The sequence below is a fragment of the Empidonax traillii genome, unplaced genomic scaffold, assembly GCF_003031625.1.
Source record: "Empidonax traillii isolate 1590-97213 ecotype Southwest subspecies unplaced genomic scaffold, ASM303162v1 scaffold417:size1128589, whole genome shotgun sequence".
Taxonomy (NCBI): Eukaryota; Metazoa; Chordata; class Aves; order Passeriformes; family Tyrannidae; genus Empidonax; species Empidonax traillii.
The window spans coordinates 126,256-131,870 of NW_020955610.1; the positions used below are offsets into that span (position 1 = coordinate 126,256).

The window sequence follows — 5,615 nt, forward strand, 5'->3', positions numbered from 1 at the left end:
GAATTATGTCTGTCACAGTTATTATTAAAAAGTTACTTCCAAAATCCAGAAATTAAATCTTTAGGATTAAATGTTTGAGATATGAATTAAAAAGAATTAACAAGGAGTCATTTTTGAACGTTTATGTTTATATTACTCATCTTCATGTTAAAAGAACAAGCATGCTACAAAAGCATGAGAATGTGGTTGTTTCTGAGCTGAAGACTGCAGCTAAGGAAATTACCACCATACTTAAAGGTTAGGAAGCTCTCCAAGCACTTGGTTTCATGGTATTTGTTATAGGTCTGTTGACCTAGGAAAAGTAACCTGTTTCTTATAAAACCTGGAACTCTAAGAAAATTAAGGAATTTGACTTTTTTTCTTTCTTAAATTATATCTAAGTGGTAGACAGGCAGGATGCATAATCCTAGAGAATCTAAACATGACAATGCAAGACCAAAATATTGTGAGTTAACACAGTTTAAATATGGGAATTAACACAGTTTAGACTCCATCTCTTTTCTATAAGGAGGAGATTGAAAGAAGGTAGTGGTTGTTGCTTCTCTTCCTTTCTCCAAATGTTTGAGGGTTTTTTTTTGGGGGGGGGGGGATGTTTGGGAATTTTTTTCACTCTTTTTTTGTAGTTAGCTGTAATACTCAAATTTTCATTACTAACATCTAAAATCATATTTAGGATTTTTTGTCCCTTGATCATGAAAGTTTAGAAATGAAAGTATTATAAGCAGTGATAAAACCTTATCCTGTACTTCCACATGCAATTAGCAAGGACCAATTTCAGTATATCACAGGGGGAATACTTCAGTTTCTGGAAGAATACAGCACAGAATAAAGCAGATGTCTTGACTAGAAGAGAAAGAATTTTATTACTGATAGCAATGAACTCCCTAAAATGTCAACCCTAGAGGTGAATTAAGGGAAATGTAAGAATACAAAGCTCCCTGAACTAGCTGAGAAAAAGCCAACGCTAGTGTTAGTGTGTAAAAGAAAGTGACAAGTAGAAAACTGAAATAGATAAAACCAACACAAACACTAGAGGAGATTCAGTTACCATCATGTTTGACTAAAGAATAAGAAGTTTAGAAATCAAGCTATCTACAATGTAACACGGATTACAACAACTCATATTTGCTTCGACGGAAGCATCCATAGTGAAGACTACAGTGAACCAATATAATAGCTTCCAGTGAACTCACTCATGATTCAGGACCTATTTTCCAGGCAAAAAGGCTGGAAATATGGCAAGACAAAAAATCAGTATCCTCTGCAGAGAAGATTCAAACATCTGTGCATCAGAAAACCAAAGTCTCTCATTATGAATGTTTAGAAAGCAAGTCAGGAACAGGTTTTTTTATACTTATCCCTCCTCTCAATTTTTAAATTCTTGATCCATCATTATTTTCTTAATACTCTTCAATCTTTTTAACTGTTATTTCAAGTTCTATAGATTAAGAATCAAAAACTGAAATGCATTTGATTTTCTACGTGTCCAAGACCTGTAGTGAGAGCAAGTAAGTTGACTCAGACAATGATCATCTTTCCTTCCAATTCCTATACAACATTCACTGCAGAATGGCAAGAATTGTAAATATCTAGAGATCTTCTAAAGCCACAGACTGTGGAAATCTCCATGTCATCATTTTTCAACGTTAAGAGTCACAGTCCATTTATGAACTTTTAAACAATGGAGAGAAATCCACATGACCTGATTAAAAAAGAGATACTTCATTTTTTTCACGGATTAGACATCTGTACATTTAACATTCTTTTTGTCAAGTCTTAACAGGGCGGGGCAGTGAAGGCAACAACTACTAATTACATGTGAAAGAGTCTACCATCACTTCCTGGAAAGGAGGCCACCACCTTCATATGCACAAGAAGAGTGTCTCAAAACATTTGGAAGGCATGTTTTTTGCTTGGCTCATTTGTTCTTGCACAGTTCTTTGTATCAGCTGCAGCCCCACTACTGCAGAGTGAGATGAGCGAGAAACGTCTGTCAGTAGTTTCTGCAGATGGTCACAGCCAGTAACTGCAGCCTGTTCTTTGTGTCCCTCCCTGGCCAAACAGACCATGGCAGGGCCACGGGAGGAAGAGCCACAGTACAGCTCCTGAGGACACTGTGACCCCTGGGATTCAGTAGAACTTCGAGAGCTTCAAAAAGCCAAGCTGAGAAAACACTTCTCCGTGAGAGTTATGATCCAAGTTACAACAACCTGGCATGTACATTGTTAGTGACAAAGCTCTAAATACGCAGCACTAACTCTTACAGTTACTTCCTCAAAAACTAACTGAAAGTGGTGCTGGATTTGATGAGGGGGTTTTATTCCAAAGAAAATTCCCTTTTAAGGGACTTACCTTCTCCAGTGCCAACGAATCCGCAGGCTCAAGACTGATGGAAGCCAGGGACTGCAGAGCTGATAGACTTAATCCACCTGCTAAAAAGGATCATGCTGGAGCTGGTAAGAACCACTGGCTGCACAGTCCAAATCTAATTCACTTAATCCAGTGTGATGTCCCTAGAGAACTTTACTGCCTAGCTTCTTGGCCAGGCAGAGTCACGGCACTACTCTGAAAACAACGGCCCAGGGCCACTGAAGTCCCTAAGGGGCACAAGACACAGCAGACCAATACACTGCTCCCTACACACACTCTCGTAAATAAGCAGAAAAAGAGTATCTCACATCAAGCTATAATGCAGAATTAAAACTCTTGCATCCCACTCAGCAATTATGCCTACTGTGAAACGAAAAAAGAACTGCAGGGATGAAAATAAATTTCTTCACACAGAAGTTGGCAGAAAACTCATTTGAACCACAGCCACAATCAGGAGATACAAACCAGCACTGTCAGTCTTCTCTGCATCTTGTTTCAGAAAGACCAAAGGATCATCACCATAATTTCAGGAACTTCTAAATAAAGCTCACTGCACTCATAGAGCCTCAGTACAACCCCGATCATTGGGACAAAACAGTGTTCTAAAGGTAAGACTTTTCTTGCACAGGTACGTCACTCAGTCTCAGAAGCAGACATCATAGTGTTTTCACATACTCCAAAACAAGGTCTAATATAACCCAAGGCTGATGGATTATACAAGATATTTTCCCTCATGGTGGATTTCCTGCTCCTCTCAGACAAAAATCGATCAGGACCCCATGTAAGACCTCTGCCACAAAGGAGAACAGCTCTTCAGTATTAACCATTGACTCAGCAACAGGACAGAAATACACCTTTATCTCTAATAGTGCTATTCTTAAAGCACAACCCACAGCTATCTTTTGAATTTTAGCATTTTCAGTGTTTCCACATGCCCACTACATTTTATTTTTTTTAAGTAACCCCCTTTACCAACATTGAACTCTTCAGCATCTGAAGTCCACCAGAGCTTGCTTAAAAAGTTTATTTTCTGTCTTACTGCAATAGCTTCATCAGAAATCACTATCACTTCTAAACTGTCAACAAAATTGGGCTGTTATATCCCGGCATCACTGCTCATCTACTCAGTACAAACTTGCTTCCATCACCCATTTAGTATGCTTGGCTTACACTGTCTGAAATTACAGTAGTAAGATCACCAGGCATCACACAAATCTCATGTGTTGGAGCTCTCAAGTTGCCACAGTTCAACAATCAGCTATTTTCAATACAGCACAGGAAAGCACAGAGTCAACAAATTTCTTTCTGAAAGGAAGATTGCTTTCTATGCACAATTTTTAAAAAAATGTCAAATTCTACTTAAAATTAAAAAAAAAAAAAACTCAAACTTTCGAGAAATATCATCTTCAAAATACTATATGACATTAGAAAATAATAACTTGAGGTGAGGAACTGGAAGCATATTATGCATAAATACCCACAGCTTTTACATCACAAGTAAAACCTGTTGAATGATCTCTGTGGTATTGGTTTGTAGGTAGCAACTGAACTGAGCTAATGACATGAACGAGATACAAAAGAGAAACTTTACACATAATTCTGAACACCAAGATATTTCAGGCATTTCTGTCAGCATAGTGTGTTTTTGAAAGTACATTTAAATTAAAAACAGATGATTTTTTTGCTATTTGGCATTGTTATTTCAACTTACCTTTCTATGATAAACAAACCTAGAGCCAAAGTAGTACCTTCCTGAAAACTACCCTATTTTTTGGCTGAATTTCTTTCCTTCAGCATTCTCATACACATTTCATAAAGACTCTTCAGTCAAACACTAGTAATTTTAAAGGAACAGTAAAGAGAAACTAGTTTTAGACACATGTACCAATACAGAGCTTTTCAAGCAAGGCCACGCTTCCTGCATCTGACAGCCTAAAATCTCTTAAAAAAAAAATCAAAACCAACAACCAAACAAATGAAAACCCCAAAAAAACAAAAAATTAAAAAAAAAAAAAAAGAAAGAACAAAATACACAAAACCACCCAACATAAAATCAAAACCAAACCAATCCTGCCCAAGTTATAATGAGTGTTACATCCACCACCACCAAGAGCACAAGTTTTCTATCATCCCTATGGCATCCCCAAAGTGATATTGCAGAGCTTGACAGTGGCTGCAACAGCACTTGCATTTCCTGATCAGCTCTTCAGAGCAGATCCACAGAGGATGCAGGGAGGAATGAACTATTCATGAGTTGTGGGCATGCCCAGGAAGATCATCAGAGGAAAGGATTGATTTGATGCAGGGTAGCTGGGGAAGAGATAGTTAGGAGTAGATAGAGTACATGTATTGCAAAGGTGAAGGAATAAGAAGGCTGTGCTGACTGTAGCACTAAAAGAAAATTGACGTGGGAAAAAGCCATTTACATATGAACTTCAATTTGGACTTGTTGAGAAATAAGAGACTTGTACAATTCATCCAAGACACTACATTCAAAAGGTCATTCTCATGCATGTGATTATTTCAGAAGACCAAAACAGAGTTATAAACTAATCAATATTTACAGAAGAAATAGAATAATCTGGTAACCCTTCATATTTCTTTATATAGGTGATTAGAAACAGCTGTATTCAACTGTCCTCATGCAGCACAGCATCAACTGTATACTGAATTCAGTGTAGGTATCACATTCTGTTAAGTGATTCTAACACCCTTTGAAAACCCCAATCAAGTTGCTCTGAAATCTGACACTTCAGTTTTAGTACTCCAAATGGAAATAACTAGATGTTTCTACAATCCAGCACCTAAAGAAACAATACTGCTTTTAGATTCATCATTCAGTATTTATCAGTCATAACTAAGCATCCACTCAGAGGTCTTCACCAAAAGAGATGGCATATTTATGAATTAGATCACAATGATGTCGATGTCTCCTGCCTTGGTCACAACTGTGTGCCCTAATGCAAGATGAGGGCTGGACCTCAGCTAATACAACACGCAAACATATATAATAACTGCAGAATTGGTCATGTCCCCACACCCACAACCTACACAGCCCACTGGGAGCCCCCGGTGGTCCAGGGGAAAATTCACTGCACTGTCACTGCAGAGATCCGGGTTCGATTCCCGGTCGGGGCCCCTCCCCGGGCAGATGGAGCTCGTTAGCCCGTAAGGCAATCCATCTACGTCCTGAGGACCTCGCTGCCACCGTCCAAGCGTGCTTGGCCCCGGCAGATGAACCTCAG

At 38.6% G+C, this 5,615-nt stretch overlaps 1 protein-coding gene across 1 annotated transcript in view; it reads right to left on the reverse strand.

Moving 5' to 3' along the window:
- Positions 1-5,615, reverse strand: part of LOC114062546 (cysteine-rich motor neuron 1 protein) — a 156,455-nt gene that overhangs the window by 118,144 nt on the left and 32,696 nt on the right. The gene's annotated exons all lie outside the window — the stretch shown is intronic.